This window comes from Arvicola amphibius, chromosome 7 (assembly GCF_903992535.2).
Source record: "Arvicola amphibius chromosome 7, mArvAmp1.2, whole genome shotgun sequence".
Lineage (NCBI taxonomy): Eukaryota > Metazoa > Chordata > Mammalia > Rodentia > Cricetidae > Arvicola > Arvicola amphibius.
In genome coordinates, this window is record NC_052053.1 from 91,293,981 (window position 1) to 91,308,399 (window position 14,419).

Sequence of the window (14,419 nt, forward strand, 5' to 3'; positions counted from 1 at the left end):
TGAAGGATGTCCCACATTCTAAATATGTCTCATTCTGTCACTTAAAAAGCCCTGGTAACTTGTGGAAATTGGGGTAGGGCTAACACCTTGGTGTATGCATTTGTGTGTGTGTGTGTGTGTGTGTGTGTGTGTTTTCATGAGTGCACACATATGTGTATGTGGAGGCCAGAGGACAAGACCAGGCATCTTCCTCTGTCATTCTCCATCTTGTTTCTTTGAGACAGTATCCCAGGTCCATTACCCACACGATAATGCCTCTGGCCAGCAGGGTATCCCACTGAAGCTGAAGCTCACCAGTTCAGCTAGGCTAGCTAGTCAATGAACTCTAGGAATCTGCCTGTCCCTACCCGCCACCAGCACTGTTGTTACAGACATGTGCCAGGAGACCAGCGTGGTGATATTTTCTCTATGATCTAACAAATAAAGCTTACATGAAGATCGCAGTGCAGAGCTAAGCCACTAGTTAGCCATAGAGGCCAGGCAGTGGTGCCACACACCTTTGACCCCAGCACTCGGGAAACAGAGGCAGAAGGATCTCTGTGAGTTCAATGCCACTTTAGGCTAGACAAAATCGAATCACTCTCTAAAAAAGAAACAGAATTCATACAAAGGTAATCCCAGCACTTGGGATCACATGCCTTTAATTCCAGCACTAGAAAGGTAGAGACAGGAGTGATATGGCTGGGTAGAAAGAGAAATATAAGGCATGAGGAGACAGGAGCTAAAATGAAGTCTAAGGATTCAGTCTAAGCATGCAGTGTGAGGAAGACTCTAGAAACGGGTACAGTCTGAGGATTTGTAGAGACAGGATCGCCCCTTTGGTCTGAGCATTGGTAGAGGTAAGAACTCAATAGTGGCTGGCCACTGTACTCCCCTGATCCTTCAGCCTCCACCCCCTAATATCTGACTCTGGGTTTTTGTTATTAAGACCAAGTAGAATTTGCGCTATGGACCAGCTTTTACCTGGGCGCTAGGGTTCAAAACTCAGGTCCTCGTGTATGCACAATACACATTTCACCAACTGAACCATCTCCCCAGGCCCTAAAGCCTTTTCCTAAAAAGACTAACTGAGGCAGAATTACTATAGACAGTAAACATCTTCTGTTTTAGTTTCTAGCTCTGTGTGTTTCGGTAAACACATAAATCACATAATCTAAAAGCTTGGTGTGACTCCAGTTTAACACATGTGATCAAAGTACTACAGATGCTGCTGTGAACTTCCTATCTGGTTTTTGTCATATTAGTAGATAAATAATATTTAGTGTTCTACTATTAACAACACTAATTTCGGACATTGGTTTTCGATAGCATTCTGACCTCTGAAATGCATTCACCTTCTCTTGCCGTACAACACATTGTTTGATGGGTTAACAGAACACACAACCCATAGATCTGTGGGTCAGAAGAGAGGCCTCTGTGAAGGGCATCACCAGACTAAACTCAAGGTATGGCTCTGTCCTCACCTGGAGCCTGAAGTCCTCTTCCAACCTCATTAAAAGTTGTTGGCAGCATTCGGTTTGACAGATGCTGGTTGTCAAAGGAAAACGAGACTGAAGCTGCTTGCTGGTAGGCTGGGGAGAATAGATCTAGAATCCAGGACGCCTACGTGCACCTTTCAAAGATAATGTTTTGTCAACGTCACTACAGAAAGGGGGCCCCTGTATGATGCTATTTCTGGGTGTGTCTGTGAGGCTGTCTCCTGATGAGGTTAGTGTCTGAACCTGTGAACGCAGTCAAGTAGATGTCGTCTGTGAGTGGGCTCCATCCAGCAGGACAAGAAGGAAGAAGCCTAAGACTCTCCTGGCTTTCTGCCTGCCTTGCACTAAACCAGGCGTATCCATCTTCTCCTGCTCCTGAACCGACATGTACACCAGCAGTGATCTCGGTTCTCAGGCCTTTCACACTGGGGCTGAATCCCACTTCAGCCTTTCCTGGATGCCCAGGTGCAGATGAGCTTGTTCAGCCTCCAAAACAGAGCCAATTCCTCATAATCTGTGTGTGTGTCTCCTCCATTCCTCAGGCTTTTCTTATTCCATCTTCTTTATATGTATATTATATGAAATCATAGATTGAAAAGTCCTAATTCAAAATTCTAAAATTCTCTGAGTTTCTATTTCATGCTCAACAAGTTGAATTTCAGAGCATTTCGAATTTAGGATTTTTCTCATTAGAGACACTCAACTAATAAAATCTCTGAAAATATTCTAAAATCTGGAACACTCTTAAATCTGAAACATTTATGGCTCCAAACATGCTTGGAGAGGGGGGGGGAGGGAGGGAGGGAGGGAGGGAGGGAGGGAGGGAGGGAGGGGGGGAGGGAGGGAGGGAGGGAGGGGTGGAGGGAGGGAGGGAGGGGGGAAGAAAGGAAAAACAGAGAGAATCTATATATGTAAAACTTTCTCTGTGTCCATGACTTCACCAGTCATGTGAAAAGAGACACCATGACCAAGGCAACTCTTACAAAGGAAATCTAACTGGGGCTTGCCTACAGCTTCAGGATTTTAGTCTACTGTCATCATGGCAGGGAGCATGGCTGCATGCAGGCAGACATGGTATTGGAGAAGTAGCTGAGGGTTCTATATCTGAATCCACAGGCAGCAGGATGAGGAGCCACGGGTCCTGAGTTGAATGAAATCTCCTAGTCTACCCTTAGTGATACACTTCTTCCAACAAGGCCACACCTCCTAATCCTTTCAAATGGTGCCACTCCCTGGCGAACAAGCATTGAAATTTATGAGCCATTCTTATTCAAACCATCACCGTCCATTAGAAAAAGTTAGCTGAAAATGAGAATAATCTTATACAGAGGCAGAATCTCCAAGAGATCATATCCTTTAGGAAGGAAGACTTGGTCACTTCACCAAATAGGGAAACCCAAAGTGTTAAAAGCTGACTGAAAACTAAAGGGACAGGTGTGTGCACAGCTGGAAGAAGTTAGGGATGGCCAACAAAGGCACATTACAAAAATAGAGTAGGTATGCATATATCTTCCTGCTTTGTATCTCTGTTCTGTTTCTTTATCTGTTATTATTATTCCAGAGGGAGCATGTCAGTGGCACCTAACACTATAATTTCTTCTTAATCATATGGGATGGATGAAAGCTCAGGCAGTAAAGTGTTTGCCCTGCAAGCACAAAGACCTACATTCAATTCCTCAAAATCCATATTAAAAAAATAAAACAATTCAGGAATGGTGGCATGTTTGTAATCCAAACTGTAGAGAGGCAGAGGCAGACATCTCTGACTAGCCAGCCTAGGCTATTTGGCAAGTTCCACCAATGAGGTTCCCTGTCTCAAAAAGTAAGGTTGACAGTATCTGAAGACTGACAGCCAACATTATCCTCTGGTCTCTACATGCACATGCACACACAACACACACACACACACACACACACAAAGGAATATCAAATGTAACTACATTTCCTATTTTTTTTCCCCAACTGGAATCTGAGTACAGTTAGTGTCTGCCAATAAGATGTGCTCACAAGAGATGTGAGCCTAGAGAGGTGTTTCTCCATTCTAGTGGCCACTCACAAGCAACTCTTGGTCACTATGACTTTTTACAGTAACCATCAATGTCACAGGCTTCATGGCTACAAGGCAGATATGACTTTGGCTGTAGCTTCATAATATCTGGGTGACAATAACTGCTTCTAAGGCTATTTGATAACAGCCTGTGACAATGTGACATGAAAAGGGTAGTACAATCCTAACTTAGGTTCCTCCAGACCTTCCAACACATTTACTGTTATACTGTCCCCTAGATCGCAGGCCTTTCTGCTGGAAAAATTTCAGATGCCTCCTGTTGTCTAGACTCAGACTCTTCCATAGCCTTCACACCGACTCACATTCTCACAGGCAGAGTGGGCTAGGGCTCGGAGTCCCATTCAGATCCATAAGGAACAGGTGTCCTGATGCATTTCAATTTGGATATCGTTCATTATGAATGACAGTGGGTGTTTTGTCCCATGCCTAGAAACACTGGGGATGTCCTTTTCTATGAATGCTGTGCCCAGCTGCAGCCACAAGGCTTAGACAGACTCCTAGATCATGCTGGTCACCAAAGATCTCCACATCACCAGTTCCAACCAGACAGCTGCAAGCCTGTTTTCAGCAGTACTTATCAAAACTCACCCATGCCTCTCCTTACACACTTCCGGCATGTGTCCTGACTTTTGAGTCCTGCCTCTCTGTTACTTCACTCTGTTTCATCAGACATCTTCAGTGTTTTATCTTTCAGCGGCTGCAAGCCTTGATCCTTAGCCCTCAAGCCTTCCCTATCAACGCCCCTTCCTGCATGGTGTGGGCCAATCTCGGCCTTCACCTATTCCTATACCAAGGGTCTCACATTTCCAGATTCAACTCAAGCCTGTCCTCTTGGAGGCTTGAAGGTAATCTCAAACTCATTGTGTCCAGATCGAAGTCCCAACTACACACCTACACACACACACACACACACACACACACACACACACACACCCCTCAAAGGCTTCTCCATTTTCAGCTCATTGCCCGCAAGGGTCCACTGGCTGTCCAGACCACAACAGTGCCAACCCTCCTCTTTTTGCCCCTCCTTTTATCCTCACATATCTATCATATATCTCTTTAAAACCTACCTGAAACATGATGTCTAAAGATCCACCATGGCTCCTGGCTTGGTGCAATAACCTCTAACTGGTCTCCCAGCTTCCATTCTTGTCTTATGAGCCTTCTCCTAGGCACCTGTTGGAATGACTCCCTTAACTCCTAAGTCACATCATGTGACTTACATGACTTAAATGAGATCTCTGGGGTGGGGTGGTAGTAGGATTCCCGGCTATAAGTAGTAGCCAGTTCTGTAGCAGCTACAAAGCAGAGGGCAGACATGAAGATGCACTGTTAAATACAAGAACTGTAGGTGAGAAATACCAGTTTGCACAGCCAGGCTAAAGGCCTGGAGTCTGGAGCAGGGGATGCAGTTCAGTCAGTAGAGCACTTACCTCCTATGCATGAAGCTCTAGGTTCCTTCCCCAGCATCACATAAAGGAGGTGTTAGGGTAAATGATGTCTCTAATTACGGCATTTTGGAAGTAGAGGAGGGAACATCAGAAGTTCAAGGCAATCCCTGGTGACATACCAAGTTCAACGCCAGCCTGAGCTACATGAGATCCCATCTCAGACAAGCCTGGCATTTCATGGCGGCTTTGCAGCTCGGGAATTTAGCCTGTACACTCCTCACAGGCCCATCCTGTCTTCATTGTGAAGAGGGAGCTGACTCGTGTTGTCTCAGGGGACCCTTTCGGCTTGGAACTTCCGGTCTCCAATCACTGCAGTACCTCCACATTGAAGATAGCAGCATATGACAGACACGGGCTCTGGACCAATGTACCAATGCTACACTACAGGAGGGAGTAAGCTGTTCTCGCTTTTTTCAAAGAACTAGCTCTGTGGATGATCGGGGCTTATAGAGACCAAAAAATGTGAGCAAAATTCGGACTCTGTGAATTTCCACTGCTCATTCTGAATATGTGATTATAACCAGAATTCTTATTCTTTTAAGCCTAATAATTATAATTCTAAACAAAAATGGAGACTTCATAATATGGCAGAAGAAAACTGGGCATAAAAATTCTTGCACCTTGTGGAGGCCCTACTTCCCAAAAGAAAGCATTTAGTGTTTACCCTGGGATCTCTAAGTTGGAGCTGTGGTTGCTTTATGCACACAGCTTCCCAAACCCTTGTGTTTATGTGCATATGTGTGCACACATTGACATATATGCATTTCAGAATATATATGTGTATATATATGTATACATATATATACACACACGCTCTCTCTCTCTCTCTCTCTCTCTCTCTCTCTCTCTCTCTGTGTGTGTGTGTGTGTGTGTGTGTGTGTGTGTGTGTGTGTGTGTGTGAGTGGCCAGGTATAGGTTTATATGTTAGAGACTGGCTCTTTAAAATGGGAGATAATGACACTGAAATTATTCTAAGCTTTTCAAAGACCTTGGTGACCAAACTGCTGCCTGACTCTGAATTACATTACCAGAAAGAACTTAATAACATGCTATTATCGCTTCTCCGCACTGACAGGATCTCTGGGCTGAAAAAGACAAACAAGGACCACATTCAACATCAGCACAGTCACCTCTGCTGAGCAGGGACAGCTGCTAATTCCAGGTAAATGCTGCCCCAGAGGGGAAAGCCTGGGGCTGACAACTCCACTTGGTCCTTGGCAACGGTTACTACTGCCATAGTCTGTCATCTGAGAGGGGGCTCCAGGGAGGCGGCAAAGAGTCCCAAGGGGTGAAGGACAGTGGAGAGAGACTGCATTATGGAAACAAAAATAGAATTTCTCAGTTCAATTGAGATAATGGAGGTAAAATTTCTTGTAAACTGTACAACATTCCTCAAATAAGACTGAAGAGAAGGGGCTAGCAGGAATCAGTCCTGCTGGGCACTCAAGTCCACCATGCACAGCTACCCAGGCTGTGCACTATTCAATTTCTGAGTATGTCATTAATAAAGGAGTGAAGGGAGCCACATGGGGGTCAGCTCCAAGGGAGACTGGCGAATAGTGCTTACAGTTCAATGGGCACAACCTGACATGCTACCCAATGTATCCCTTTTGTAGGAAGCTGTTGTGAAGTTGTTGTGAGGGCCATGGGCATGTTGTAGGTTCGGCAAGGGTCTGTTCGGGATCTGTGATGAGTCTGGTCCAGTGTCAGATGCCTTGGAGATGATATAGGTGATAAACAGAGCATGAATCTTGGTACTTGCCATTATAAGCTCATGGTTTCATGAGGGATAAGTTCATTAAAATGCAAAATAAACCCTAAAACCAACGACTAGAAAGACAAAACCTGTTACAGAGATCAGACTGAAAGCACAGATTTCTGTCCTACTTCACTTATCTGAGCAAATACAATGGAGGAAATTTTATGACAAATGTCCCCATTTATTTCCTCAAATTGAGGAAATAATTATGTTCAAGGTTTGTAAACAGATTATTTTGAAAACTAATGTATTTAAAGTTCAAAGCTATGAGCTGGAGAGATGGCTCAGCAGTTAAGAGCACTTGTTGCTTTTGCAGTTGACCCAGGTTCAATTCCCAGCATCCACAAGGTAGCTCGCATGTGTAATTCTGGTTCCAAAGATCCAGCACCCTCTTCATACCTCCATGGGTGATATGGGATTCCCCTCTGTATGCTGTGAATACCATTGGTTAATAAAGAAACTGATTTGAGCCGATAGCAGAGCAGGGAAGAACAGAGCTAGGTGGGGAAAACTAAACTGAATGCTGGGAGAAAGAAGGCGGAGTCAAGGAGACAGGCGCTGGACAAAACTTTACCTGGTAAGCCACAGCCTCATGGCAATACACAGATTAATGGAGATGGGTTAATTTAATATATGAGTTAGCCAGAAATACGCTTAAGTTGGCCAAACAGTATTGTAAATAATATGGTTTCTGTGTGATTATTTTGGTGCTGAGCAGCCGGGAACAAACAAGTAGCCTCCTACTACACATGGGCATCAGATCTACATGTGGTACACATACATACATGCTTGCTAACATTCATACACATAAAATAAATATAAAAACTTCTAAATTCGGGGCTGGAGAGATGGCTCAGTGGTTAAGAGCATTGCCTGCTCTTCCAAAGGCCCTGAGTTCAATTCCCAGCAACCACATGGTGGCTCACAACCATCTGTAATGAGGTCTGGTGCCCTCTTCTGGCCTGCAGGCATACACACAGATAGAATACTGTATACATAATTAATAAATAAATATTTTTTAAAAACTTCTAAATTCGTAGCCCAGTGCCTGACATATGATACACGTTTCCGCAACATTGATTTTTATACAGGACTCCACTTTAGGGTCTGCTGGAATGGCTCAGCAGTTAGAGCCCTAACAGCTCTTATGAAGGACTCAAATTCAGTTCCCGGAGCCAACAATATGGAGCACACAATCACCTAGAGCTCCAGTCCTGAGGAATCCAGTGCCCTGTTCTGGTTTCCACGCACATGTGGTGGACACAAACTCATACACTTACTCTTCTTCTAAAGAATTCTTTTTAAGATACTGCTTTGTCTTATAAAGGAGGGAGAGGATTTCCTTTCTCCTGTGATCCCAAAGTGCAGCCACAAGTAAGTAGGTTTGAGACATTGCAGGACTCGGGAGCTCACTTGATGTCACCAGGCCTCCATCTCTAGCATCACCCTTCGCTTCTTTAAAGAAGAGCTGTCAAAAGAACAGTACTCAACTTCATATGGAAAAAAATCCCAGGATAGCCAAAACAATCCTATACAATAAAGAAACTTCTGGAGGCATCACAATCCCTGACTTCAAACTCTACTACAGAGCTACAGTACTGAAAACAGCCTGGTATTGGCATAAAAACAGACAGGTGAACCAATGGAATCTAATCAAAGACCCTGATATTAATCCACACACCTATGAACACCTGATTTTTGACAAAGAAGCTAAAAATATAAGATGAAAAAAAGAAAGCATATTCAACAAATGTTGTTAGTATAACTGGAAGTCAACATGTAGAAGAATGTAAATAAATCCTTATCTGTCACCATGCACAAAATTCAAGTCCAAATGGATCAGAGACCTCAACATAAATCCAACCACACTGAACCTCATAGAAGAGAAAGTGGGAAGTACCCTTGAACGCATCAGCACAAGAGACCACTTCCTAAATATAACTCCATTAGATCTCAGACACAGAGCAACATTTAATAAATGGGACCTCCTAAAACTGAGAAGCTTCTGTAAAGCAAAAGACACAGTCAATAAGGAAAAACAGCAGCCTTCAGAATGGTAGAAAATCTTCAGCAACCCCACATCAGACAGAGGACTGGTCTCAATATACATAAAGAACTCAAGAAACTACACATAAAAATACCAAATAACCCAGTTTATAAAATGAGGTACAGATCTAACCAGAGAATCCTCAATAGAAGATCTCAAATGGCCAAAAGAAACTTAAGGAAATGTTCAACATCCTTAGTCATTAGGGAAATGCAAATCAAAACAACTTTGAGATGCCATCTTTTACCTGTCAGAATGGCTAGGACCAAAAACACTGATGGCAGCTTATGCTGGAGAGGATATTGAGAAAGGGGAACACTCTTCCATTCCTGGTGGAAGTGCAAACTTGTACAGCCACTTTGGAAATCAGTATGACAAGTTCTCAAAAAATTGAGAATCAATCTACCTCAAGACCCAACAATACCACTTTTAGGCATATACCCAAAGGAGGCACACTCACATCACAAGGACATGTGTTCAACTATGTTCATAGCAGCATTATTCATAATAGCCAGAACCTGGAAACAATCTAGATGCCTCTCAATTAGAGAATGTATAAAGAAAATGTGGTATATTTACACAACAGAGTACTACTCAGTGATTTTAAAAAAAACTTGAAATTTGCAAGCAAATGTACAGAAGTAGAAAAAAACTATCCTGAGTGAGGTAACCCAGACCCAGAAGGAGAAATATGGTATGTACTCACTCATAAGTGAATATTAGGTATAAAGCAGAGATGATCAGTCCACAGTCTACAACCCCAGAGAAGCTAGGTAATAAAGAGGACCCTAAGAGAGACATACATGGATCTGCCTAGGAAGGGGAAATAGACATGATCTCTAAAACCTTCATCCAATAACTGATGGAAGCAGATGCAGAGATGCAGAGTGGTTAGTTATGGAACTAAGCACTGGACAGAGCTCCCAGAGTCATGTCAAAGAGAGGGAGGAGTGATAACATGAGCAAAGAAGTCAAGACCATTATAGGGAAACCCACAGAAAAAGCTGAGCCAAACTAGTGGAAGCTCACTGACTCTGGACTGACAATCGGGAAACCTGCATGAAACTGATCTAGCCCCCATTAAAGTAGGTGGCATTGGGTAGCTTGGTCAGTTTGTAGGTCCACTGGCAGTGGGACCAGGAGCAATCCCTAATGAATGATCTGGCTTTTTGGAGCCCATTTCCTATGAAGAGAAACCTTGCCCAGTCTAGACACGAGGAGGAAAGGCCTTGGTCTTGCCTCAAGGTGGGGATGTGACAGAATTCATTGACTCCCCATGGGAGGCCTTACCCTCTCTGAGGAGCAAATGGAGGTAGGGTGAGGGGAAGGTGGGGGGAGTGGAAAGGGAGGGAGGGGGAACTGATATTAGCATGTAAAAAAATAAAATAAAAAAGAAACATGGTGCCGGGGAGGAGGACTGAAACTGGGGCCTGCAGTTACCAAGCCTTTAAATCAGAGCAGACTGGATCTACATAGATGAAAGAGAAGAAATTAGAGAGGCTTACAGGCTGGGGTCCAGCTAATCCAATAATGGCTGTCTCCAAACTGGATGTCCAATAATCTAGTAGTTGTTCAGTCCATGAGGCTGGATGTCTCAGTCTTCAGTACACATCAGAATTTAGGAATTCCAAAGAAGCAGGCTCTAGTAATGTCAATGAAATTAGAGCAGGGGCAAGTGGGAGAAGAGCAAACACTTTTTCTGTGTTCTTCATATAGGCGGTCACTACATGTGGCCCAGATTTAAGACGAGTCTTCCCAGCTCAGAAAATCAGAACTTAGGGATGGTATTCCACTTCAATAAGTCAATCAAGAAAAATCCCTTACACATGCACCCAGGTGCTTGGGTTTTAGTTACCTGCAGATGTAGTCAAGTTGACAACCAAAATAGGCATCAAACTGCCATTGGCCTCTTCCTACCTGTAGATATAATGTGAGCAGTCCCCTCATGATCCTTCTTGTCCTGATGGATTGAACCCTCAGACTGTGAACCCAAATAAACCTTTCATGAGTGTAGGGAGTGGCAGAAGTCCTGAGTGGAGAAAGGCCATGTCAGGGACACCAAAGCCTCTGAACTGTAGGAAAATAGCAAAGCCTTCCCCAGGCTAGACTCAGGGAAATGGCAGAGCCCTCCCCAGGCTAGACTTGGGAAAATGGCAGAGCCTTCCCCAGGCTAGACTCAGGGAAATGGAAATGCCTTCCTGCTGCAAATATTGACCATGTGTGCATAAAATGCCCACCATAGCTTCCTTGCCCAGATATTTACAAACGTAGAGACTACTCCCTTACAAAGGCTGTTCCTTCCAATATTCTGTAAGCCTGTCTTCTTGGTCCAGCTGTATATAATCACTGCCTCCTCATTTATCTGAATGCAGTAAATTATCCCACCTCCTGGTTCAGCTGTGTGTAATAACCCAGTCTCTCGGTTCACCTGTATAAACTAAACACACTGAACTTCCAGGTGCTGTGGTTTCGCCATCAAAGAGCCCAGGCCACCCGACCCCAGCATTTGTCTGTCTGTCTGTCTTGCCTTCATTCTCTCCCTGACTCAATAAGGTCAAATCCCAGAAGCTGTGCAGGGACATGTCAACTGGCACCTGATCAGGGACAGGGACAGGAACATGGACACTGCTCTATGAGGAACTCTCACTGGCCAGATGAGGGAATGCTCCCAAGAGATGCACAAAGAAAAAAAAAAACAGTGAAAAAGGAAGAAACAAAAGTCAAAGAAAGAAGGCAAAACAAACCAACAAGCAAGCAAATAAATAAAGGGGTGTACATTTCTAAGAGCTGGTCGTAAAACACTACAAGTAGAATCTAGAGATAGACAGCTGTCTTGTTAAGATTTGGGAGTAATTAGAATCTAGATAGGTAATTACATGGGGGTGCTTTGAGGGGGACTGGGGAAACCTCTGAAGTGAGCTGGAGGCATGGCAGCTTCCCTGGTTCTTGGACTGAGTTTGGGAGGCATGCCCTTGGTTTCAGAAAATGGGTAATGAATTTGGTTAAAAAAATTTAAAGACCTGAGAAATGGATATACAGCCCACAGGCCCAAACATGTTTCCATTTTTGCTTTCAGTTTAACAGCCTTCATGTTACATTTAGTGAGAAAAAAAGAAAAAAGCAAGCAGCGTACAGGCAACAGATGCAAGGGACATGTGATGTGTGCAGCAGGCTGGCTCAAGCTAGCTCTCGGGGGCTGCGGTGGCAGGTGCCAAAGAAAGAGAGCAATCAATAGTCCTACCAAGCTGTGATGCCAATGAACCACAACAGTAACCAGCATGGCCAGATATCTCTACAAGTACAACAGTGGCCTTTGTGTATTGGTGGTAACCACCAGCTTAATGGGCAGGAAATCACATCTGATATGGAGACCTAGCCAACTACCCAGGACTAGTAAGGTCATGGATCTAAAAGAAGAGCCTACTACTCTAAACAGTGTAATTCCTAATGGCATTCTAAATGTTTACCGTTATGCCCACAGATGAGGGTAGCTCTCACCACCTCAGAAAAGAAGCATCTTTTGGCAACACACAGAAAGCCACAACTGGTCAAAATTCAGGGCATGATTGGTAGGGTTTCCAGCCCCATTCAATACGACTACAGAACAACTCCTGCACCCAAGGCTCAGGGAACTTTGCAGAAGAAAGGTGGAAAAATTCTAAGAGCCAGGAAGTCGAGTGTAAGGATGGTTTCTCCTAGGTATGACAGGGAAGCTCCACTCATGCAATCCCAACAAGATGGCTGACTAAACAAGACCTGAGCCATCCAAACACAAATTGACATCCCAACACAGATGGGAGAAATCTCAGGGGAATCACTGTTAGATGAAGAGCTACAGGCAGCTAACAACAGCTGAGAGAGGGAGAATTAGTCTTCTCCAGGGATGAAGACTGGCTAATTGGTTAAACAGTACCAAGTGGTCAGACCTAAGCACATATACATATGAGTAACACTAAACAGACTCAGCTGGCTATATGTATACATCTATAAATATGAAAATATGTATTTTATGTATTTATATATTTAAATTGTATATTTAAAATAGTATATATTTACTATATTGTATCTAAATATATTTAAAATATTATGTATTTAATATTTTAGATGTCATTAAATATAAAATATATAAATTTATAAAGAAAAGGGGGCCATGAATTTGAGAGGGCATGGCAGAGGAACATGCGAAGTATTGGAGAGAGGGGCAGGGGGATTACATTCTATTCTAACTTCTAAAAATTTAGCTACTAAAAAAATGAAAGTTTTTCTTAAGTTTCCGGTCTTCATTTGATCCTACTGAATTGATTTCTGTATGGGTTGAGAAACGGAGGTCTGATTTCTCATCTCCCGTATGTGGATATCCGCTTCTCCTAGAACTACTTGTTAAGGAGGCTTTCTTTCCTCCAGGCATGTTTTTGTCAAGAATCAATGGTTACAGCTTTCTAGATTTAATTCTGGGTACTCTAGTCTTTATCCTTGGTCTATGTGTCTGTTTATTGTGCTAGTATTACAGGGGGTTTTTTTTGTTGTTGTTACTGCGTCTTTGTGGTATAATATAAAACCAGGTATTGTGATTCTACAACCATTATCCTTTTTCTCAGGACTGTTTTGGTTATGTGGGGTCCTTGGCAGTTCTATATGAATGTCTGGATTGTTTTGTGGTTCTTTGAAGAGAGTCATTGGACTTTGGATGGGGGCTGCATTGAACACAGGGAAGACTTCTGAGAATACGGCCATTTCCACTGTGCTTATTCTGCCAGTCCACAAATATATGAGATCTCGCCATCTTTTGCTGTATTCAAATTCTTTCTTCACTGTCCTAAAGTTTTAATTTTAAGAGTTCTTTTACTTCCTTGATTGGGTTTATTTCCAGGTTCTGTGTTTGAGCCTACTATGAATGAGTCTATTATCTGAATTTCTTGCTCAGGATGTTCATTTTTGGTATGGAAAAAGGAGACTGCTTTCTGCATGTTAGTTTTATGGCCTATTACTTTACAGGAAGCATATATCAGATCTAAGGTGTGTGTGTGTGTGTGTGTGTGTGTGTGTGTATACGTGTACATGCCATGTACATGTCTGTGTGTAATGACCTAGTGTCTTTTAAGATCATATGATCAACAAAAGAATACAATTTGACTTCTCCATTTCCTGTTTGTACTCCTTTTGTTTCTTTCTCTTACCTTGCTTCTCTGGTGTTGTATCGAATAGAATAGTGAAAGCTGAGCCCATGTCTCATTTAGAGACGAGTTTTCAGTTTATGATACACAGTACACTGTTAAATTTTTTCAGGTGGTGTTCAAAGCTGGTTCTGGAGGCAGAGTTTGCTCTCCCCTTCCTACTTCAGGCCCAAGCATGTTTATTTCAAGTGTCCTCCAAACACAAGAGAAGCTATCCCTCTAGCCCTGTGACAGGAATAGAAGAGAAGGGGGAACAACAACAACAAAAAAACAGCCCAAGAATAAAAACACAGAGCCCTTGAAAACAGCCAAAAGGTAAGCCATTTTCAAAAATAGTTACTATTGTTATTCCCATGGTGTAAAAATGCCTGTAGTGGGAACCAGGTGCCAGAAGTTCCTCCATATAGAGGAAACTCCCTGTTGGGCATTTCAACCAACTGTC